The sequence below is a fragment of the Chlorocebus sabaeus genome, chromosome 4 (genome assembly GCF_047675955.1).
Source record: "Chlorocebus sabaeus isolate Y175 chromosome 4, mChlSab1.0.hap1, whole genome shotgun sequence".
NCBI lineage: Eukaryota > Metazoa > Chordata > Mammalia > Primates > Cercopithecidae > Chlorocebus > Chlorocebus sabaeus.
The window spans coordinates 33,959,412-33,984,988 of record NC_132907.1 but is presented as its reverse complement, the minus strand read 5'-3'; the positions used below and the strand labels follow the sequence as shown (position 1 = coordinate 33,984,988).

At 39.0% G+C, this 25,577-nt stretch overlaps 1 protein-coding gene and 1 pseudogene across 1 annotated transcript in view; both read left to right on the top strand.

The window, feature by feature from the left end:
* ZSWIM6 (zinc finger SWIM-type containing 6) overlaps window positions 1-25,577 on the top strand; it is a 217,391-nt gene that overhangs the window by 899 nt on the left and 190,915 nt on the right. The window lies entirely within an intron of this gene.
* Window positions 13,880-17,376, top strand: LOC140711605 (ATP-dependent RNA helicase DDX25 pseudogene; annotated as a pseudogene).

Sequence of the window (25,577 nt, the reverse complement as noted above, 5' to 3'; positions counted from 1 at the left end):
CAGGACGCGCCCCTCCGCGGGCTCCGCGCCCCCGGCCCGCGCTCCCTTCTCTCTTCTCCGGGGAGCACATCCTGGAGGACTGCTCGCCGGTTTCGGGGGTGGATGTGGACAAAGGCGCGGGCGGACGGCCGGGCTCCCGCGAGGGTGTGTGTGGCGGGGCTGTGCGGGGCGGGGGAGGGGGCGCGGGCCGCAGACAATGCCGGCCGCGGCCCGGCCGCTGGGCGCTCCCCCTTTTCACTGCCTGTCGCTCGCTCTTTTTTCTTTTTGGCCCCCGCCCCACGCGATTTGAGGGGAGGGGAATACATTTAAAGCCGTTCGGCGAGCGCTCCTCCCAGGGCTCCGACGGGAGAGCGGTCGCTGCGCTCCCGGGGTCGCTGTGGTGTCTGGCCCGGGCGAGCTCCACCGGCCGCCCCGGCTTTAAATGTCTTTTTCTTTCCGTCTCCTCAGTCTCCAAGCGGCGCAGGGGGGAGGTGGCGGCGGACCGGACTCTGTCTCCGGAGGGACATCTCGGCCGGAGGACGCCCCCTAATTAAAGGGCGCGAGCCCGAGGAGGAGCCACTCGCGCTTCCCTTTTTTGTGGAGCTGCCTCTAGACCCCACTGTGCGGGCCGCGGCGCAGCCCTTGTACCCCACCACCCGAGTTTTGTTTGCGCTGGGTGGTCAGGTCGTGGTGCCCCGGGCAAGCCGCGGTCAGCAGTTGCGGATTTGCCGCTCGCAGCCAAAGGGGAGAGCGGGCTGCAGGAGCGCGAGACACTGGGCTAGGCTGCTGCTCCCGCGTCCCCGCGGCGCGGCAGCCCGGCACGACCCAGCACTTTGTTCTCATTTTCAGGTTTATTTGTGCCCCTTTCAGTTTTCTGTCACCCTCCGAAAAGGAGAAACCAAACAAAAGAGTCTCTTTATTTCTTTTCAGGGCTTGTAAAGTAGAAGATATTTGACAAAGGCGAGAGAAGGACTTGTGATTTAGAGCTGCACAGCCCTCCTTTCTCTGACAGATCCTGAGAGTTTTCTCAAATACCTTAGTTTAAAAGCGTCCCCTGTCCCCCTTCCCCCAAAATCTTCTTTTTCCCCGTCCAGATCTTTTTCAGCCATAGCGATGGGAATGTTTGAGCCAGACTGAAAAGAACAATGAATGCTATAGTGAAACTTCCTATTTTTTTTCCTGATTGCAAATGGCATATTTTCTGACCCCTTCCCATGTTAGTGTACTTGAAATTGTAGCATACTGAACCCGGCACGGAATGAATGGGGTGAGATTTGGACGCATCTCTCTCTCTTTGATTTTTAACTTAATCCTTTTTCTCTTTCTGTAGTCAGTTCCTTTTATCATTCTTTTCTTTGGGAGTGGGGTGGGGGTCTGGATAGGGGCCCCAAGAGAGAATTAAGATTTGTTTTAATCCCGTCTGGTTAATTTGAATTCTAATGCAATCTGTAAACGTGATTTTCTGCATGGTCATTTATTTCCAAAGGCAGCCCCCAGTGTTGCCTTTTCTATGTTGGGCACTGTCTCCTTCTGTCTAGAGAGGGTTTAGCTTTTGAGGCTATTCAGCTATCCTTTTTTCCCCTTAAAACAAATCTAATTAACATTCTTTGAAGTTATACCTTTTTTTTGTTTGTCTGTTTCCTGCCGGTTGGAGATGGATGGAAGCACATCTATGGCTTCTCAGTATTACAAACTAGAGTCTGCGAATTTTTATGGCTTGGCTGGCAATGTTGAGGGTTTTTTTTTTTTTTTTTTTTTTTTTCTTTTCCTCTCCCTGTGCTTGACTCTGCTTGCAAGCAATGAGGAATGACAGGAGAGCACATAGGGAGGGTTTCTTGGCTGATTGCATTTAAGCCAGGAATTCACTGTGAAAATAAAGCCAAGGGGCGATAAATAAAAGAGGCAATCTTCTCTAGGAGACAGACACACAGCGTGGGCTTTGCCTGCTTTCATCAGTGGAAGAGGCCTGGGTGAGTAGTTGTAAAAGAAAATAGTAACTTTTTCAATAGTCCCCAAAGGGGAAGGAGGCTGCTGAATGGAACTGGCAGTGGTTGACGTCAAGTGGTGTGATGTTTCTCGTGTAGTTTGAAGAGTTGACCACCACTTCAGAAACACATGCGTGCTAAACAAGTGCTATACAAATTGTGGAAAATATTCTTTTTGCCGTCTGAGTTCTGCCATTTGCCTTAACTTCCAAGTTGTATTACTTGTTGTGCCAGTCAGCTTTAGAGATGGAAGGCTGTTATATGCCTGGCAGCTGGCACTGTGAGATAGAACACTTATGATCAGGGTTCCCCCACCCCCCTTTATGGGGAACAGAGAGAGGGTGGCTAGATTAACCATTTAATTTAGCTTCAAGTGGTGGTTTGAATTGATATGCTAACTTGAAAGGCTTATTTTATAATTTTGATTTGAGGTGGAACTCTTTTGTTTGTTTTAGTTTCCTGAAATGGAACAGAACAGAATACTTCGTTGATAGCACCATAAAGCAGTTTTCTGGTATCGCAGAATTACAAGTTTATACAGAAAGTATTCATTGACTTTTGTAGAGATGACTGAATTACAACAGGGAAAATCTAGTTGTTGGACTTTATTTTACATTTATGCTGTTGATAGTTTCAGGATTGAGGGGCTTGTCAGAAATTAAATCTATTGGTAATTACTATTTTTCAACTTCTAGATTTTAAGAAGAAATTTAAGGGAAAAAATTAAACCTTTGTTACAGTAGTTGTAAGCAATATTTAATTGCCACAGAGCTTGCCCATCAATTGATTACAGGAAAGTGTTAGAGAAAGAGTAGTTGGCTTATTTTTGTTAAGTAATTTATATTGCCGGGCACGGTGGCTCACACCTGTAATCCCTGAACTTTGGGAGGTTGAGGTGGGTTGATCGCTTGAGCTCAGAAGTTCTAGACCAGACTGGGCAACATGGTGAAACCCTGCCCCTACCAAAGATGGGAAAACTTAGCCAGGTGTGGTGGCAGGCATCTGTGGTCCCAGCTACTTGGGAGGCTGAGATGGAAGGATCACTTGAGCCCAGGAGGCGGAGGTTTTGGTGAGCCAAGATCGTACCACTGCACTCCAGCCTGGGTGACGGAGTAAGACTCTATCTCAAAAAAGAAAAAAAATTGATATTGATATTGGAAGAGAGCTGTCTCTGCAGGTGCTGGTATGTTTGTATTATTGACATCATTTAAGTAATGATTTAGAAGTTACATAAAAAAATTTTCCAAGTTATTGTCTAGCAAAGAGCTTCCCTGGTATGACCTGAAACTCAAAGTTATAGAGGAAAAGATAGATAAATTTAATTGGATAAAAATAAAAAAGGGCCGGGCGCAGTGAGTCGTGCCTGTCATCCCAGCACTTTGGGAGGCTGAGGTGGGCAGATCACTGGAGGTCAGGAGTTCGAGAGCAGCCTGGCCAACGTGGTGAAACCCCGCATCTACCAAAAATTACAAAAATTAGGCATCGTGGCACATGCCTGTAATCTCAGCTACTTGAGAGGCTGAGGCAGGAGAATGGCTTGAATCTGGGAAGCGGAGGTTGCACTGAACTGAGATCGCACCATTGCACACTCCAGCCTGGGCAACAGACTGAGACTGTCTCAAGAGGAAGAAAAAAAAAAAATTGAAAAGTTTCCGTAGGGCTGAAAACACTACAAATCAAATTTAGCAGTTAATTCGGCCAAATATTTACAGCACATTGGACCAAAGGTTGGTAGAAAACTTATAAAAATTGTCAAGAAGGGAGATGGATAACCCAATAGGAAAATGGGCAACACATTTCAGAGAGGAAGACGTAGATGGCCAATAAACATACTCGTCTTCATTCTTACATAAAGAGGTGCAAATAGGCTCGGCGTGGTGGCTCATGCCTGTAATCCCAGCAGTTGGGAGGCTGAGGTGGGTGGATCACTTGAGGTCAGGAGTTAGAGACCAGCCCGGCCAACATGGGGAAACCTTATCTCTACTAAAAATACAAAAATTAGAGCGGTTGCAGGTGCCTGTAATCCCAACTACTCGGGAGGCTGGGGCAGGAGAGTCGTTAGAACCTGGGAAGCAGACGTTGCAGTGAGCCGAGATCGCGCCACTGCGCTCCAGCCTGGGTGACAGAGCGAGACTCTGTCTTAAAAAAAAAAAAAAGATGCAAATAAAATTGAGATGCCATTTTCCTCTACCACATTGCTGAAGACTAAAAAGACAATACCCAGAATTGGTTGAAGAGACAGGGAAAAAGGATTCTGCCTACGCTGCTGTTTGACACTATCTTTTTCTGTCTTTTTAAGGAATTTATCCTGTAGATAATATTGATATTATTGTGTAATGATGTTCTGTATAGTGATGCTCATTGCAGTGTGGTTTGCAAGAGTAAACAGCTGGATGGAGTTAACCTAAATTTCTACAGAAGGGAAATGCCCAAGAAATACTCAATGGAATACTATGCAACTATGAAAAGATGAATTAGATTTACACATACTGACAAAGAAAGATAACCAGAATATTTAAAAGCAAGTTAAAAGCTTCCTATAGTATGCTGCAATTTGTGTTTAAAACAAAAAAGGTTTGCATATAGATGCATAAAAATGTCTGTAAGGCTACACAAGCAATCGTGGAAGTATGGGTATTTTTCGAGAAGGGCAGTTAAGTGAATGGTCAAGGATTTGGGGCGGGGGAACTTTAACTTTTTACTTTATACCTATTTTATGGTTGGATTTTTCTTAAAACTAGAAGCATATATTTTTGTAATAAAGAAACTTACAAAAATTATCCTTGAGTTTTTAATTTATATTTGTTTTGGTGTGTTTGCATATGTGTTTGTGTGCTTGAGTAAGTGTGAGTGTGAAGGTCCTTTCTGAAGGAAGGAGATATGTTCTAAAAGGAATGGCCTTCTAAATGGCCTTTTTTTTCTATTTACTTTTGGGAGAAAAGAATATTGCCCAGCATTCCACTTAACATTCTGGTAAACACATTCTTACACTCTTTTCAGATTCATAACTTAAAAGTTTTGTGTTTTTCTGTGGGGGTGGCAAAGCAGTAAAAGGAGAACATTATTCGAATTGAGATGAGTACAAATTTCAATCAGATAATTTATTGGTTTTTGAGTATTTTGATTTTTCTTTACAAACCAGAGATCACTAAATAAAGATGATTCTGAATGCACATTGAAAATTGGGTGCTTGTTTATTGATGATAGTATATTTCATTGAATGCATTGTCGAGGTTAATATAAAATAATTTTATGTCAGATCCTACCCTTTTTCTGCCTTTTGATTAATAAAGAAATACACAATACATTTTGAAACCAGTTGCATAGGTATTTTTTATTGTTCTTTTGTGTGAGTTGAGATTTTGATTTATATAAGTGATTTTTGAAAGTATTTCAGTACTTGATAGGTCGTTAGCATTATTCTGAAGGAAGCTAAATTTTCAGTTTTAGGAATACCTGGAATTTGTTATACTTAGTTCTCTGAAGGATAATATTGCTCCGTTGAGAAAATCTAAAATGTTCAGGAGACAGTGACAATAATGGAAGGTGAAAATGGCGGATTTGGGTTAAGCAAACATTTTCACTCTTTCTAAAGCCTTTAATTTCTTGCAATTCAGATGTGTTAACAAGTGCACCCTTGGACTGAAAAGGCTATCCTCAATTTTTTCCACTTTGCACTGAGTTTCATGTGTTTTGCGGATATGAGACTGATGCCTTCCTTTTTAGAAACATCAGGATGCCCTTGGAACATGTTCTTTAGTAGAAGAATTATTGCAATTAACTGAACCGTTTAAGTCATTAATGTCTTAAGTACGTCCTCACTGATTTTTAAGATTTTTATCCTGGGGCTCTTCCCCGCCCCCCCCCCCCCCCCCGCCCCCACAATGGATAGTCAGTTGCTGTCTCAATTCTAACCCTATGAATATTTCATGTGGAAAGGTATGGACCAGCATCTATTTCTGCTTACACTCATATTCACTGTTTAGTTAAGAATGTGTGATTTCAGCTAGCAATATGTTCAGTGATAGGCAGTGTAGGAATGACACGTTTTATAAGAGTTGTCGCTTTGAAAGATCACATGAGACCAGCCTGGGCAACATTGTGAAACCCTATCTCTACTAAAATGCAAAAATTAGCTGGGTGTAGTGGCATGCCCCTGTAATCCCAGCTTCTGAGGAGGCTGAGGTGGGAGAATTGCTTGAACCTGGGAGGCGGAGGCTGCAGGCTGCAGGCTGCAGGCTGCAGTGAGCCGAGATTGTACCACTGTACTCCAGCCTGCGTGACAGAGCAAGAACCTGTCTCCAAAAAAAAAAAATCACGATTGGATCTGTACTATTTCCACATGCTTTATATTTTTTTGTGTTAGACTGTAAATTTTCTTCAATGAGGTAAAATAAATTTGGTGCCTTTAAGAAGCATACTTACATAAGATAAAGTCGTTTAGTGTTAGAAACTTGTATAGGGGCCATCTTTAAACTGTTGACTTAAACTGTTATATTTAAGAGCACAAATATCCTAAAAATGAAAGATTATAGGTAAGTATAAATATCTTAGAAACAAAGTGGGTTATAAGCAGGTCTTTTTAAAAAGGTAGTAAACAGCATGAAACCCACAACACCGTTTTTAACTACTTTTCAAATTACCGTGGTATAATTTTTAAAATAGTGCTTTGTGACAAAGAAAGGCTAGTTTAGTTTTTGAGATTTATTAATTTTTTAACATGTAAATATTTGGGGATTACTTTAAATTCAAAACCACGAGCTGTTCTCTCCTTTAAAGGCATCTTCTTTGGAAAAATCAGTATCAAATGATAATTAGGAGAAAAGTGTTACTGAGTCTTGTCTTGTGAAGAGACGTTTTGTTTGTCATTCCTACCCAGATCTCAAAAGTAAAGTGTCTGTTAGAGAAAAACCTGGTTGTCTTCAGTTTTTGCTTTCAGTGCCCTGTGTTCCTCTAAGAATATGCTTTGTACTTGGTTTTCGGTTCTTTAAAAATAGGATGCTTCCTTTTTTTTTTCCATCTAGAAAAGATAGCTAAAGCAAGCTTCAGAGACAATGCAGTGCAAAATTGCTTGTCGTTTTGAACTTTCAGTTGATAGTAAACTGTTGCTTGAGTACGCTAAATGTTTTATGTTTGTGGAATTCGCTTAACTGATTTTTGTCAGCTAATATATGTGTGTATATATGTCTACAAGTAGATATATGTGATGATGTCCACAGGTGAACAGAGAAGGAGACAAATTAACCCAGGTATAATTTGAATGTTGTAACCACATGCATATTCCAGTGACCCCTCTGTACAGATCCACAGTTCCATTTCTTCTTAAAATACGCTGAAAGATGAAAGGTATTTTTGTAAATAAAATACTCTTGCATTATAGTTGTTATCTGCTAGTAAAGCTATGGAGATTTTAGAGATAAAAAATAACTTCAATTTCAGTTTTTCCCATTTTCCTGATAAGAAAACTGAGGCCCAAACATGTTAAGTAAATTTTTTAGAGTGGCATAGGAAATGGCAAAGCTGTGTTGCATATTTTTCTAGTGCTTGGACCGTGTCTTAGTTTGGTAGTCTCTGAAATCAAAACAAGCATATTCTTGAATGTAAATTGGACTCTTTGGAGAGGTTATTTGGCTAACATTTATTGAATGTTATAAATGTATTCCTAGATAGCATTTTAGTTTCAGGCTAAATTCTGATGACTGCAGTACAGTACTGGTTCTAGCATGCTCAATTCATGCTAGTGTAAAACACATTTGTGGATATTTGGAAATCATTGTAATGTTATGAGATTAAAGTTCAGAAAAAGTTAGGATTGTTAAGTATAAAACTGTATTACACCTGTGTGATTATACAGCAAGTCCTTGAATAACATGGTATCACTGTATCATTGATGAGAAAATAAAGAAGTCAGTTCTGGCCAGGACCATTATCTTGGGTGGAATTTGCACGGTCGGCTTATGTCTGTGAGGGTTTTCTTTGGGTACTCTGGTTTCCTCCTACATCCCAAAGATGTGCACAGAAGGCATATTGTCCCGTTTAAATGGCCCCAGTCTGAATGAGTGTGGGTGTGTGTGTGTGCCCTGCAATGGGGGTGGCATCCTGTCCAGGGTGGGTTCCTGCCTTTCTCCCTGAGCTGCTGGGACAGGCTCTGCCCACTTGCTACCTTGAACTGGAATAACTGGGTGAAGAATTATCTTGTTTTTATTAATCGTTGTTAAATGTATGTATATTTCACATTCGTTTCAATGTTTAATATTAAAAATGTTGTGGTCTTTATTTAGAAGGTTGGTGATGTTTTTGTGACCAGAAATATGTGATAGGAAATTATTGTTCATGTCAATTAGCCTATGATAAATTGGTTTTGTAATATGTCATTTTGATTAAAGTCAGTTTCCAAGAACCTATTGATGGCATTAAGTGGAGGACTTGCTGTTACACGAATATTATACACCCATATAATAAATATGGTCATATAATAAAGAATTTACTGAAAGTTTGAAGTGCTTATATAGAACAACAGAAGTTTGCTTTCAACTTAGTGTATATATGAAAACTTGTCCAGTATTGTTTGTATTTGACCAGGTTTTTAAAATATAATGTATTGTTTTTGTCAACATGCCTCCTCCTCCTTCACCAGTAAATAGTATACACATAATCCTTTGGGATGTACCTATACATATATGTACCTCTTTCACATAAATGATGTGGCCTCCAAACTGTAGGTCTCTGTAATTTTTTTTTTTTTTTTTTTTTTTTTTTTTTTTTGAGATGGAGTCTCCCTTTGTTGCCCAGGCTGGAGTGCAGTGGTGCAATCTCAGCTCACTGCAACCTCTGCCTCCCAGGTTCAAGCAATTCTCTTGCCTCAGCCTCCTGAGTAGCTGGGATTACAGGCATGCGCCATGACGCCCAGCTAATTTTTGTATTTTTAGTAGGGTCGGGGTTTCACCACGTTGGTCAGGCTAGTCTCGAACTCCTGACCTCAAGTGATCCACTCACCTTGGCCTCTTAAAATGCTAGGATTCAGGTGTGAGTCACCACACCTGGCCTTTAAAGCCTTTTTGTATGACTTGGGGCAGTTCTTCATTGAACCAGCTGGACGTGATTTATGGTGAGACTCTTAATACTGCTACAACATTTACTAGTAGTAAGAGTAATAACAACTAACATTTCGTAGCACTTAACCAGGTGCCAAATACTGCCCTGGAATATGATCAGAAGAGGTAAGTAATACCTACTGAGTGTATATTCCATTTCGCTCATTTCCTTTATGTATTTCTTAACAGCCATATGCGTTAGGGACCATTATTGTTTCTATTTTACAGATGAGGAAACTGAAACACAGGGAAAAAAGTAGCAATAACTTGTTGCTGTTAAAAACAGAGCCTGACACACACACTGTCTTTGGTTGGTGTTCAAACAATACTGCCCATGATGCATCATCGTTCCCTATCCTAGAAGGTTTAGCTTTACAGTGTCTTGCTACTTTCTAGAGTGACTTTCACAGTGGCCTGGATTTTAAATTGTGATCATAGGTATGATTTTAAAATGCTATTTTTTTCCCATTGGGAGGATTTATTTAAAAATCATAAGGATATTTACACATTAGGATTAAAAAAATTTTGGTTGTGGTAAAATGTACATACTGTAATACTGACCATCTTAACCACTTTTATGTGTGTGGTTCAGCAGTGTTAAGTACATTTACATTGTTGTGTAATTAATCTCCAGAACTCTAAAATTTTACTTGAAAAACTACTACATTAAAAAAAATGTCTTTTAGGAATTCCAGCTTTGAAGGATGGTTGTGTTGGGTGATTTTGATCATTTTCCATGAGATGTTAAGCTTTGAAAGAAATTAACTTGCAGGTTAGATCTAATATATATGCAGCAAAGTTAGGTTCTCAAAGTGTATTTGAGAAATTAAATATCTCATTTTAAGGTCCTTTTTTAAATGTTACAATTATATTATTTCTTGTTGCTGATAAAGAGATTTGATATTTCTTTGAAAGATGGAGTTTTATCTGTGCAATTCCTGAACGCTGATGTTAATTGGAAGGATGCAGCAGAACCTGTCAGTACATTTAAACTCTTCCTAACTGAAAAAGCTGATCAGATACATTGGAAGCTCATTTAGTGAATTAATGTGCTTAAAATTTAGGTGACTGACTACCTCTTCTTGCCTTACTTAACAATCTGTTTACTTAAAGTGTTTTTCATTGTTAGTTGGTGTCAGATCTCTAATGTTGGAAGATTTTATAGAGAAAACTTACATAAGAAGATAGTGTGTAGAATAAGTCCACAAAAGCAAGTTTTAAATTCTTTTACATAATTACAATCAGTACAGATTAGAATTTTGTATATGCCAGATTGTACATGATAAATGTTTGCCGACAGTTACTAGCGTTTTTGTGAGTGTAGTACTGTGTAGGAATTCTATAATTTAGGTGTAAGGGGCATACCTGGAGTCTCTTCTGGTGTGGCTATTGGTCTCTGTTGGTAGAAGCCTGGTCATGCTGAACCTTTCCCCCTGCAGCTCATTTCTACAAAGAAAGTTGTCGTGATTTTTATAATAAGTACTTGTCATAAAATAAGATTCTAAAACCCAAATACCATGTTTGTAATCTGGCTGTTTTATGTGACCAAACTTTTAAATATGTAATATGTTAGCCTTGTTCCTTTCTGACTTTGTTTTTTAGTGTTCCGTGAGTTTCCTTTTTTTTTGGTGAGACAGAGTCTCTCTGTCACCCAGGCTGGAGTGCAGTGGTGCAGTCTTGGCTCATTGCAGTCTCCAATCTCCACCTCCTGGGCTCAAGCGATTCTTGTGCTTCAACCTCCCGAGAAGCTGGGATTACAGGCACGTGCCACCATGCCCGGCTAATTTTTTGTATTGTTAGTAGAGACGGGATTTCACCATGTTGGCCAGGCTGGTCTGGAACTCTTGACCTCAGTGATCCACCCGCCTTGGCCTCCCAGAGTGTTGGGATTACAGGTGTGAGCCTGGCCAGGATTTTGTATTCTTGATGCCATTTTACATTTCTTCTTCCCTCTTTCCCCCGAATATCACTTGTGTAATTTTTGTCTGATATACCTTCAGCCCAGTCACCTAGCCAGTCTTTTCAGGATTGTGGTTTATACTTTTCTCTAGACAGTGGTAAAGCTGATGACTGAAATGATCAGTGGCTGCTTTCTGATGATGGCAGACTAGAATCAAGTGAGACTTGAGGGCAGCAGGTGTGGAAGACTCTGAACCCAACTTGCCTCACAGCTCCAGTTTGTTCATTCTTTTCTTTTCTTTCTTCCTTTCTTCCTTTCCTTTCCTTTCCTTTCTTCCCTCATTTTCTTTCTTCTCTTCTTCTGTCCTTTTCTTTCTTGGGGATGGGTTGAGGGAAGGGAGGAGAAAGGAGTGTGTGGTAGAAAAGAAGACAAATCAGAAGAGGTAAGTAATACCTACTGAGAGTATATTCCATTTCCCTTATTCCCTCCAGTTGTCCCCCTCTTCCTCCAATCACCCTTTAGGGAAATAAAGTTGAGGTCAGAAGGACCTATGTATTACAGCTGCTGCTTAGCTGCTATTTTTAGCATGGCCCTACGTCAGGCTGGCACCAGGCCATGATGGCACAGGGCCAGCATGTTGTGGGACTACTGGTAAATGTCAAAAACTTAACTTTCAGATATCAAACAAAACTAAATTTCAGACATATTCTGTGCTGTGGTACTCTATTTGCTTTTCTTTTTTTTTGAAATAGGATGTACATGTTTTTAGACGTGATTGATTTTTAATAGTAGTCATAAATAAATCTTGGAACATGTAATGTATAGTTTATTTTAGGTAGGAGAAAGATTTAAGAATTGTCTTGTCAGATCAGACATATAGTCCAGCTCAATACTTTTCATTTTGTGGTGCCACCAAGAGGTGTGAAATTTGCCTGATTTATTTACTATGCCTTGGGCATTCTTAAAATTGTTGTAGCTGTTGAAGTTTTGGAGTCTGAATTGGTTTATATAATTATAGGTGCCATCAGATATTAAAAAGAAACACATGTTGTTTTTTCCTACAGTTACCACTGTTCTCTTGGCTGACTCATTTGTGTGTGTTTAGATTTGGTTAATACTCTAGTAATATGTTTAAACCTTGCTATTCATTTTTGTAGGGAGCAGCTAGGTTTTAGTTGAAATATTAGTATCTGGGTCTAGATTCTATACATCCTAGAGCCAGTGTTACATAGATTGTGTTTGCAAATTGAGTTTAAAGTTTTTGGATGCATATGAATTTAAGAACTTGGCTATTTGTAAATATGTTGTATTTGTTCTTGAGTAATTTTGGAAAGAAAAACGTCACAAGGTGAATTTGTATATTTGGAAGTGACTTTAGTAAGAAATAGTAATTGTGTTCTTTCTATAAAGGTACGTAGAAAAGCTGAGGGCATGTTGGGGATGATTTGTGGTGTACTATGAGCTACCCTGAATACAAATAGAAACGCTGATGATTATTCGCTTATCCAATGAGTAGTGGTGCAATGTTCTGAAATCCATCAGATGGCAGGATAACGTTTAATAGTGCATTGATCTGACACCCTTCTTAAGGTAACACAAATAACTAGAAATGGCCCAAATAACTAGAAATGGAATCAAATTGATTTTCTTCACATTGTCTTTAAAGTAGTTATTGGATGAATTCTGCTGAATTTACTTTTATGAAAATAAGAAAGCTTAAGTTGAGGGATTTAGTGAATTGCTTGGTCTAGTATATGACAGAAGGCAGATGTTTTAGAGGTTATTTACATTCTTACATCTTTTTTTCTTTTCTTTTTTTTTGAAACGGTGTCTCACTCTGTGGCCCAGACTGAAGTACACTGGCGTGATCTCAGCTCACTGCAGCCTCCGCCTCCCGGGTTCAAGTGATTGTCCTGCCTCAGCCTCCCGAGTAGCTGGGATTACAGGCACCCATCGCCACGCCTGGCTATTTTTTTTTTTTTTTTTAGTAGAGACGGGGTTTCACCATGTTTTCCAGGCTGGTCTCAAACTCCTGACCTCAGGTGATCCACCCATCTCTGCCTCCCAAAGTGCTGGGATTACAGGCGGTAGCCACTGTGCCTGGCCCACATTCTTAAATCTTAAAACAGATTCTTATATTGTGGATGAGAGCAAGTTGGGTAGTGTGCTGAAATACTAGGAAATATAGTGAATATCTTGGGGATAGAATATCAAGTTCATTGAACTATATCATAGTGTAGTAATCATACAATATGATATATTTCTGTAGTTAGAGGTTATAGTAGACAATTCAAAAGTGGCCTGGAGATAGATTGTCAGCTGACTTATTGATATCAGTGTATCTCTCTAGATATGTATATATGTATAATATGATGCGTAGAACATTGTAAAGTACTGGATGTTAGTAGGTAAGAGACTACCTTTTGTATCTTTAATGCAATTTATGTTTTGTTTAGGGGAGTCATGTAAATGATGTGAGCTCTAGCTTAACACGCCTTATTAAAACCAAAGCCCAGTAGGTAGTTTGATTAGTGCTGTTTAGAGTTCTTATAAGCAAAGTGCTCAGATGACTTTCCTTATTAGAACTTGTCAGAGCCGTTTCTTTGGAGTTTTCATGGATCTCCCTTAGCAACTTATTAAAGAGGCATTTTGTTTAAGCTGTTTCATAAATAGCAGGAAATTCCAAAGGCCTGGATTGTATTGCATTTGTGCTTTCAATAATGACTACAGTGGGGGGAAAAAGCCTTTAAAAATACTCTATTCATTTTAACAATTTGTAGCAAAGTGCTTTTATTTTAAAATGGATGAATTTTTTAAAAAGTACAGATTCAAGTTTCAAAATTTTCACTATTTTTTAAATTTTTCATACTTTATATTTTAGATGCATTAGACAACAATTGGTGATATAATAGCTAGTAACTATGAGTTTATTTAAAATTTACTATTATGTAATTGGGTCTGAATTTGTTTCAGTAGCTCATAGATACTCTGTGTGTCATTTTGCTGAGTGAATTGTACCCATCCCTAAATTACCAAGTTACGCAAAGAGGAGCTGACCCTGAACAACATCTGGCAGTATTATGTGTTGTGCAAGAACAGGAAAGACAAATACCAAGCTCTGTGCAGCATTTATGGTGGCATAACCATTGGCCAGGCCATCATCTTCTGTCAGACTCATCGAAATGCCGAGTGGTTGATTGTGGAGATGATGCAGGCTGGCCACCAGGTGTCTTTGTTAAGTGGAGAGCTGATCATGGAGCAGTGAGTTTCCGTCATTCAGAAGTTTCAGAATGAGAAGTTTCTCGTAACAACAAATGTTTGCACTGGAGGGAGTGATGTGAAACAAGTCACCATTGTCGTGAACTTGGATCTCCCTGAAAACCAAGCAGAGGAGCCAGACTATGAGACCTGCCTCTAGTGCACAGTGGGGACAGGGCAGTTTTAGGGAAAAAAGGCCTCACCTACAACATTATTGAAGCAAATAAGCTGTATGTGCTTATGAAAATCCGGGATCACTTCAGCTTTAAGCAGCTGGACCACGAAGATGTGGAAGAAATGGAAAATATAGAATATTAAAGGGAAAACTGTATTGTTTGTGAAAATATCCTAATTTATGGTAGAATGTCCTGGTGAGTTTTGAAGGTAAGTTTTCATGTTGAAAACGTCCAGTTTTTTGACATGAAACTCACAAATGGCAAAATAAGTGTCGTAGTACTCTTAGTTTTAAGACCTGAAGTCTTTTTGAAACCAAGTTGATATTAAGCATGTGGTCCTTTTGAATTTAAAAAAAGCAAGATTTGCGCTGGGCGCAGTGGCTCACCCCTGTAATCCCAGCACTTTGGGAGGCCGAGGCGGGTGGATCACGAGGTCGGGAGATCGAGACCATCCTGGCTAACACAGTGAAACCCGTCTCTACTAAAAACACAAAAAATTAGCTGGGCATGGTGGCGGGCGCCTGTAGTCCCAGCTACTCAGGAGACTGAGGCAGGAGAATGGTGTGAACCCAGGAGGCGGAGCTTGCAGTGAGCTGAGATCATGCCACCGCACTCCAGCCTGGGCGACAAAACGAGACTCTTGTCTCAAAACAAAAAACAACAAGATTTAAAAAGAAAAGAACATAATTTACGTTTTTAAAATAGCATATGTGTGATGAGTCTTGGTGGTAGTGGGTTCAGCCATGGTGGATTAAGCTCTGAAAAACACAAAAAATTCATGTAGCCATATTTAGATATGGAGAATTCTCACCCCTACCTCCATTCAGGTATTTGTACTTCATTGGGCTACCTATTTAATGTCCTTGTATAAAAACTTTTCACGTCTTGATTTTCCCCCTTCATACTTCCTGTTAAAGATAGGAAATATTACAGTTCAGAATGTAATCTGTAAAAGCTCAGCATATGACAGTCGTTTTGGGGATTTATTCACTATCAGATTTTTAAACTGCCAGTTTAAAAATTTATGAGTTGCTGTTTTCCTCTTTGATCCTTTACAATTGTGCAACAATTAATTTTCTCCTCTTTTATTTTCCTTGTCTTAGAATTGAGCTTTGAACCCAACTCTTTCAGGAAGGCTTATTTAACAATCCTAAAACATTCTATGTCTTCGATTCATACTGTTTCTTAAAAATCTGTAATAGTAAACCAGATCCATTTAGATAATCTGGCTTCCTTTCTAGACTGAGGGGCATCTGTCTCTCCAATGAATGTGGGTAGACCTTCTGAAATTCTGTAAGGGATTGTTGTGGAGACTGACCCTCGCCTGATTCATGATCTTTTCCAAATTTGAGAACACAACTGTGGAACTCATCCTTAATGTAAAAATTGGAGAAAATGAGGGACAGTTTCTTTTTATGAGAAAGCACAATATCCTTTGTAGGATTGTAGATTTCTAAGCATCTTTGATGGAGGAAGCATCAGTTGTCTAATCAAATTGAATAAAAATATGGAGTGCTAACAGATGTAAAAATACTCTACCATACACTGTTATGGAGTAGTCATTTTGAATTTATCATTGTTTAGCAGATATTTCTAGTCTTGTTTTTTTGGGGTGAGAATTACAGAGCATTTAAATACAAAGTCTTTTTTTGGAGTGAAAGATGAATCTGCTAGTTTGAAAAAAATTCTGGCAAATTTTAAATCTAGAACAGCCAACTACTGTATTAACAGTGCCAGTGCATTATATGCATAGTAGACATTGAAATGTCACTTGGATGAATGATGGCCGTAGAGTATATGCCAGTCCTGTGGGTGTCTGCATGAAATTCTCTTAATTGAAAAAAAAATAGCTCCAGTTTCTAATTTCTGTTTGATTTTCTGAATCTGAATTGCTGTGACTTAGTCTTTTAGGAAGGTGAATAGGAATATGACTGCTGGATTAAGTAGGCTGGTTTTCAGTACTGGGTTTGTCATCAATATATTTCTCCAAATACTGTGTAGGGTTTCTTTTTTTTTCTTCTTATTTGAAGAGGCCTTTTCTTTAAGCTTGTTAATTTGCTAATAGTAGCATCAGCCCAAAAGCTATTCTGAAAGCAATTTATTTATTAGACGATTCCAACTTCTAAACAGAAAGTAACTTGAATATTCCTGTATAGAACAGTACTTTTGGGTCACCTAGAAAAATAACTTTGAATTATAAATGCCTTTGTGGGATTAAGTGATTGCTTTTTCCTTCTATTTGATACTTCATTTTTAAAAGAAACTGGTATAACTAAATTTAGTTTTTACAAACCCTTTCACAGATGACATGCAAAAACACATATAACTTCAGAATATCCCACAAGATCTTACATGTTGTGAAATGACACTGTCTAATTAGTAGGAGTGGTTTACTAAACTGTTCTCCAAAATGCTGATGACTTTCTCTTGAGGTAGAATTTGTTTAAGACTCAATTTGCATAAAATGGGGTATACCAGAGCAGTTTTTTGAATAATAATTTAATAATAGGGCTGTCAAATCAGGAATGAACTTCCATTCACAATTGCTTCAAAGAGAATAAAATACCTAGGAATCCAACTTACAAAGGATGTAAAGGACCTCTTCAAGGAGAACTACAAACCACTGCTCAGTGAAATAAAAGAGGACACAAACAAATGGAAGAACATACCATGCTCATGGATAGGAAGAATCAATATCGTGAAAATGGCCATACTGCCCAAGGTAATTTATAGATTCAATGCCATCCCCATCAAGCTACCAATGAGCTTCTTCACAGAATTGGAAAAAACTGCTTTAAAGTTCATATGGAACCAAAAAAGAGCCCGCATCTCCAAGACAATCGTAAGTCAAAAGAATAAAGCTGGAGGCATCACGCTACCTGACTTCAAACTATACTACAAGGCTACAGTAACCAAAACAGCATGGTACTGGTACCAAAACAGAGATATAGACCAATGGAACAGAACAGAGTCCTCAGAAATAATACCACACATCTACAGCCATCTGATCTTTGACAAACCTGAGAGAAACAAGAAATGGGGAAAGGATTCCCTATTTAATAAATGGTGCTGGGAAAATTGGCTAGCCATAAGTAGGAAGCTGAAACTGGATCCTTTCCTTACTCCTTATACGAAAATTAATTCAAGATGGATCAGAGACTTAAATGTTAGACCTAATACCGTAAAAATCCTAGAGGAAAACCTAGGTAGTACCATTCAGGACATAGGCATGGGCAAAGACTTCATGTCTAAAACACCAAAAGCAACGGCAGCAAAAGCCAAAATTGACAAATGGGATCTCATTAAACTAAAGAGCTTCTGCACAGCAAAAGAAACTACCATCAGAGTGAACAGGCAACCTACAGAATGGGAGAAAATTTTTGCAATCTACTCATCTGACAAAGGGCTAATATCCAGAACCTACAAAGAACTCAAACAAATTTACAAGAAAAAAACAACCCCATCAAAAAGTGGGCAAAGGATATGAACAGATATTTCTCAAAAGAAGACATTCATACAGCCAACAGACACATGAAAAAATGCTCATCATCACTGGCCATCAGAGAAATGCAAATCAAAACCACAATGAGATACCATCTCACACCAGTTAGAATGGCAATCATTAAAAAGTCAGGAAACAACAGGTGCTGGAGAGGATGTGGAGAAATAGGAACACTTTTACACTGTTGGTGGGATTGTAAACTAGTTCAACCATTATGTAAAACAGTATGGCGATTCCTCAAGGATCTAGAACTAGATGTACCATATGACCCAGCCATCCCATTACTGGGTATATACCCAAAGGATTATAAATTATGCTGCTATAAAGACACATGCACACGTATGTTTATTGCAGCACTATTCACAATAGCAAAGACTTGGAATCAACCCAAATGTCCATCAGTGACAGATTGGATTAAGAAAATGTGGCACATATACACCATGGAATACTATGCAGCCATAAAAAAGGATGAGTTTGTGTCCTTTGTAGGGACATGGATGCAGCTGGAAACCATCCTTCTTAGCAAACTATCACAAGAACAGAAAACCAAACACCGCATGTTCTCACTCATAGGCGGGAACTGAACAATGAGATCACTTGGACTCAGGAAGGGGAACATGACACACCGGGGCCTATCATGGGGAGGGGGGAGGGGGGAGGGGGGAGGGATTGCATTGGGAGTTATACCTGATGTAAATGACGAGTTGATGGGTGCAGCACACCAACATGGCACAAGTATACATATGTAGCAAACCTGCACGTTGTGCACATGTACCCTACAACTTAAAGTTTAATAATAATAAATAAAAAAAAAAAATAATAGGGCTGTACTCTCAGTACTTGGCCCCTGAGAGGGATGGGTTATCCAGATGTTGGGTGACCTCCCGTTTGTCCAGTCAATCTTGGCTTACGTCTCTTTTCCATACAGTCACCTCTTTCACTCGTAGAAATGTTGCCGTTTGGATAATAAAAGTCTATGATTACCCTAGCCATACATCTTGTTTCTCAGAAGGAAGAGGGCAAGATATAAATCAGTTTAGAATTGTGCTCTGTGTGCACTTGTGTGTGTAGGGAGAGAGGGAAGATGGTGTTTTTTGGGATTGAAAGGTGACCTTTGGCTTATTTCTGGTATCCATCAGTGGGCTGTCCTCAGTCTTTCATATAGGAGATACCTTTCTGTCTGGGCTATTCAGACCAAAATGAAGCAGTTAAGAGATTCTCAGTCTCCATGGGTTTGATTCACCACCCCTGACTTTTTTTTCTCAATTTAAAGATGTGTACATTTTATAATCTTACTCGAAGTTGTATTTTAGCAGTCTTAGATTGATGTTCACAGGTACTGCTTTCATTTTAGTTACTTGCAGTTAGCCACTTAAGTAATGTATCATTTGCTAATCACATGGTCAGGAGCTTGGGGAAGATATCTGAGCCATTAGGAGGCATCTTGTCTTACTATCCGTGTGCCTATAGGCAGGACACCTACTGGCTCTAGACTTCCTGAAGTCCTTATAAAATGGGACTAATTATACCTTTATCACCTCTATCATAAGCCTGCTGAGGCTCACATGGGAATACATGAAAGTATTTGAATTCTAAATAGTACACGAAAGGGAAATACATTGTTACGCATTGCTCCAGTTTTACCTAATTTCCTTCATTTGTTACTTTCTTCTAGTTTTCTGTATTTTTCAAAAATTCTGTAATCATCATATATTGATTTCATAATTAGAGAAAGGAAACATTGTTTTAAAAGAATCTGTCTCATTACCATTAAAACACAAATTTCTCTATCCACAGATTTATTTTTGTTAATAGTTTATTATAATTGTTGCCTGATCTAGTGCAGCTAAACAGAGCATGTTTTATTCATCGAGGTGTATCATGCCTTAATGTCTTAATTTCTCCCTTGTTTTTGACCCTAGTGACTGATGAATTTTTGTCTGCACTTGGAACTCTAGAATTTGCCGAAAATGGAAAAGGGATAGCTAAAATTAATTCTATGTTATTCATGTATAGAATGGACACTTGTGGATTGACCTCATCACTTAGGGTTTAGTTTTCAGACTTCCCTGAATATGTACCATGGCAAGTGGAAGATGGAAGAAGATAGAACAACTCTTAGATTTATGTTTCTGAATTCCTTATATGACTGTACTAAGATCTACATTCCCTTCTTTTGGAAACTTTCATTAATAAATGAAAATAGTTGGTTAGCATTTCCCCCAATTTAAAGATTTACAAATAAAGTATTCAGAAAAATAGTTTCAAATACAATTTAAAGGGCTTATTATGAATTGAAATCTTGTGTTTTTTTCCAAAATTTTTGGGTATTCTCATAAGTTCTTGCCTTGGAAAGCTGTGGTGATATGACCCAGACTACCTATTCCACATTCTATTTTTGCTATCCACAGTTTAATATTTTCAGTGAAGTTTAGACTGGATTAGCCATCACATCATGCATTTCCCCCCTTTCTGACCTGTTTGTGGCCTTTCTGCACTTCTAATTTGTACCATAGAGCTCCATTAAAAAATTTTTATGTGCTATGTTTGTACACACATGCATGTGTAAGAGTGGACTTTGTGTATGTATAAGAGTGTCAATCAGCTTGCAAACTTTGGACAGGCAGGGCTCAGCTCTTAGAATCTATATTGCAGCCAGGATGATGTTGTCCATAACTACCCTGTGCAGAACCTTCAGTGGCGTCCCTTTGTTCAGAGGCCTGAAGTCATTTATGGGTGTACGAGGCCTTCTCCCTTGCTTTTCAGATGCGTCTAGGCTGCCCTGCTACCTGCCTTTGCTCATGTTCTTTTTTCTGTCTGGAATGCTCTTCTATGCTTGGTTCATGCCCTAATTGTCATCTTGGCTCAGAGAAACAATCCTGGCAACAAATTACCTCTTTTGTAATCCTAATCATAGTTTTTTTGTGTGATTTTTCTTTTTTGGATTGTCCTACCCCATGAGATTGTAGGCTCCAGGAGGGCAGAAACTGTAAATATGTGTGTGAATATGTATGTGTACATGTGTTTGTATCCATGGCTACCAGTACAACCATTTGCACATAGTTGTCTCTCAATAAAAGTTTGTTGAATAAATGGATGAAGGAAGTGGTGTTTTCCTTTGGGAATATTTTCATAACTCCAGGAGGAGGCACGCTATTCGGTGGTTCCAACTAACTATTGCTCCACACCTATCACACAAACAATATGCCAGTTTGAAAAATACAGCCTAGTTTTGTGTTTTTGGCACTTTGGGTTACTCCCAGATTTTCCAAAGGTACACTTGCATTCACCTTTATGTTTAGAGGCACTTTCTTAGAATCTGAGTTTAAGAAATGGTATGCTGTTTTAATTACAGTAAGTACTTTATCAAGGTCAGTTGTCTTGGAATGTGGATTTATATGACAGTCTGATACATTCAGTTTGGCATGTATTACTGGGAAAAACCAAACAGTGCTGTTTGCAGCCAAAGATTGCAAGATGGTGGCACGTGTGTAGTTAGAGCAGGAGACTCCCTTTTGCTCACATGCATAAGTCAGTTCTCTTCTTTCCTGTCTTCTCAGTTCTCTTGGATGAGCAGCTGTGTTTGGTCATGGTGGGCAAGGCACTGACCTTGGAGCTCATGTGCAGGGTTACTGTGGGCCATAGCAAGTCTGCCTGAACTTTTTTTTTTCCTTATCTGTTAATCTGCATTCTTGCTTATGCTTGAACTTTTTTTCAGTTTGTTTTTAATCTTTGCTTCCTCGAGTTAACATAAGTAGCAGGGTAGAATGATCTGCCACATAAAGTCATTTCTGTCTCAAAATGGTCTTGGAGAAACCTGAAGTTTTTCAGTATCTTGTTTGGGATGAGGATTGGCATGAGCTCTCATTTGAAACATATTTATTTGCCATTTTATATTGTTGCAGCTCAACATATTGACCACCTTTTGAGTAGTACCCGTTCTGTGCTTTACAAGCATGATTTCTAGCTCTCATAACAACTTTGAGGAGAAGGTATTCTCATTCCAAGGCTGAGGAAACGGATATGAGATGTTAAGTCATTTGTCAAGAGCATCTGGGAAGTCTGTGCTAGGCTTGAACACCTAAGCCTCCCAGCTCTTAAGTGGGATCATGTTGTACTTTGTTTTCCAAGTGTTGCTAGAGGCAGCTTGTCTTTTTGCATATGTGTCATTCACAGTCCTCCTTGGTCTGTGGTACCATTCAGATTTTGTGGCCTGGCCTCCGAGCAGTGTTTCACTATTTCTGAATGTATATGTTTTGGTTTTTTTCCTTAATAAGTAGTAATGGATGTGTAACGCATTCATGATATAATACCTTCTTGCTCCTTGGAGCTGATACTACACTCAGTTGAGGGTGACTTTTTCTTTGTTGGATGTTTAAAAATAATTTCAGTCACAATGTTTAGTGACATGAATACTTTGACTTGAAACAATGACCATTTTCTCGATTTTAGTGGGAGACTTGGGGCAATGTATTTAGGACATACTTCAGAGAGAGATTAGTGTAACAAGCTGTGTGAGGCAGTAGAGGCACACACACCTCAGTTACTGGAAGGCACAACTTCGAGTTCTTGTGGATTGTGTTGGCAGCCCTGTAGATAGATTCAGCAGATGCTGTGGACATTCTCTTACTACCAAATTATAGCTTAAAGACCTAACTCTTAGAGCAAGCCTTAAAATCTGCTTTCCCCCTTTTGTTTTAGGAAACTCTTCTGTTTGCTGATCAGGAAAGGTTATCTTTCCAGGCAGCATTCAGGAATGGTCTTTTGAGTGTTTTCGTGCCTTCTTGTGACCTCATTCCTGCTGCCATCATACTTATCCCTGCTCAAATTAGTGAACCGTCGGCCTGTTCAAGTTTATTCCATAGCTGGATCTGCCTGTAGCATTTGCAGTTTTCTATGTAGACTGGGCACAAGTTAAAAGCTTAGGAAGTCTATATAACTCACCATAATTTTAGCACTTCAACTTATTAAGGCACATGTTTTGGCTATCTGATTTATAGAGGTACCGTGTAAAAGTCTACCTATGGTATACAATTGCTGAAATACTGAGTAAGCTCTGCATTTTATGACCAAGATACAGGATGAATAATTACTCTCTGGAGTGAATGGTTCAAAATGAAATAACTGTATGCCTTAGATGTGACGTGACACCAATTGTATTTAAGCCCCAAAGGTACGTAATTATCTCACTACTCTTGCACATACACACAAATACATTTATGCTTATGGCAAGAGTTTTATGTGCAAAATAAAACTCACTTTCTGATAAGTGAAGGAACAGTCCATTATTTTTGAGGGGCTCAGAAGTTGTTTGATATTAGAGGCTCCATTTCAATCCCCCTGCATTTCTTTAGGGTCTAATGTAAATTCATACATCACTTGATTCTAGAGTAAACAATTATCATACCCTGGATTTTAAATATTAAGGACAGTTGAGGGAGTTTCTCAAAGCACCATTTTATGACTTATAGTTTGCCTCTTGTTATATATTCCATTCTTAGACTGCATTTTAAAAATATTTCCTATTAAAGGTTTTTCTTTTTATTTATTTTTCTTTTCATTCCATAGCACTTTGGATAATATACACCTCAACTAGGTATTCATTCTATAATGCAACAGGCAGTGATCACTGGGGGCTTTCTTAGGGGCTGCCTACCATGGTACCTCTGGCCTTGCTTACATTATTCACCTAGAGTTATCCAAACTCAGTAAAAATATTTCAATGACTACCTTTCTCAATGATCTATTCTCTGACATGTTAAACTATGTTTGACCTCCAGAAATAAAAGCAAAAAGAAAAACAATAAAACATTGGCTTCACCATGCACTTGGACACATCATTTTGTTTCTTTGGTAAGACTCCACTGTGTCCTCAGAACACTTAGCAAAGTGCTAAATATAATATATGCCCAATATAACTATGTTGACAATAGAAAATTAATTGAAATCATTTTTTGGAGTATTACCTGTGTATGTTCATGCTTACTTTTAGGTGTATTATTATTATTGTTATTGTTTATATTTTAAGTTCTAGGGTACATGTACACAGCGTGCAGATTTGTTAACGTATGTATACATGTGCCATGTTGGTGTGCTACACCCATTAACTCATCATTTACGTTAGGTATGTCTCCTAATGCTATCCCTCCCCCTAACCCCCACCCCACGACAGGCCCTGATGTGTCATGTTCCCCTTCCTGTGCCCAAGTGTTCTCATTGTTCAATTCCCACCCATGACTGAGAACATACAGTGTTTGGTTTTTCTGTTTTGCGATACTTTGCTGAGAATGATGATTTCCAACTGCATCCATGTCCCTACAAAGGACACAAACTCATCCTTTTTATGGCTGCATAGTATTCCATGGTGTATATGAGCCACATTTTCTTAATCCAGTCTGTCACTGATGGACGTTTGGGTTGGTTCCAAGTCTTGGCTATTGTGAACAGTGCCGCAATAAACATACATGTGCATGTGTCTTTATAGCAGCATGATTTGTAATCCTTTGGGTATATACCTAGTAATGGGATGACTGGGTCAAATGGTATTTCTAGTTCTAGATCCTTGAGGAATCGCCACACTGTCTTCCACAATGGTTGAACTAGTTTACAGTCCTACCAACAGTGTAAGTGTTCCTATTTCTCTACATCCTCTCCAGCACCTGTTGTTTCCTGACTCTTTAATGATCGCCATTCTAACTGGTGTGAGATGGTATCTCATTGTGGTTTTGATGGGCATTTCTCTGATGGCTAGTGATGCTGAGTATTTTTTCATGTGTCTGTTGGCTGCATAAATGTCTTCTGAGAAGTATCTGTTCATATCCTTTGCCCACTTTTTGATGAGGTTGTTTTTTTCTTGTAAATTTGTTTGAATTCTTTGTAGGTTCTGGATATTAACCCTTTGTCAGATGAGTAGATTGTAAAAATTTTCTCCCATTCTGTAGGTTGCCTGTTCACTCTGATGGTAGTTTCTTTTGCTGTGCAGAAGCTCTTTAGTTTAATGAGGTCTCATTTGTCAATTTTGGCTTTTGTTGCCGCTGCCTTTGGTGTTTTAGACATGAAGCCTTTGCCCATGCGTATGTCCTGAATGGTATTGCCTAGGTTTTCTTCTAGGGTTTTTATGGTTTTATGTCTAACATTTAAGTCTCTAATCTATCTTGAATTAATTTTTGTATAAGGAGTAAGGAAGGAATCCAGTTTCAGCTTTCTACTTATGGCTAGCCAGTTTTCCCAGCAGCATTTATTAAACAGGGAATCCTTTCCCCATTTCTTGTTTTTGTCAGGTTTGTCAAATATCAGATGGTTGTAGATGTGTGGTATTATTTCTGAGGGCTCTGTTCTGTTCCATTGGTCTATATCTCTGTTTTGATACCAGTATCATGGTGTTTTGGCTACTGTAGCCTTGTAGTATAGTTTGAAGTCAGGTAGCGTGATGCCTCCAGCTTTGTTCTTTTGACTTAGGATTGTCTTGGCAATGCGGGCTCTTTTTTGGTTCCTTATGAACTTTAAAGTAATTTTTTCCAATTCTGTGAAGAAAGTCATTAGTAGCTTAATGGGGATGACATTGAATCTATGAATTACCTTGGGCAGTATGGCCATTTTCACGATATTGATTCTTCCTATCCATAAGCATGGAATGTTCTTCCATTTGTTTGTATCCTCTTTATTTCATTGAGCAGTGGTTTG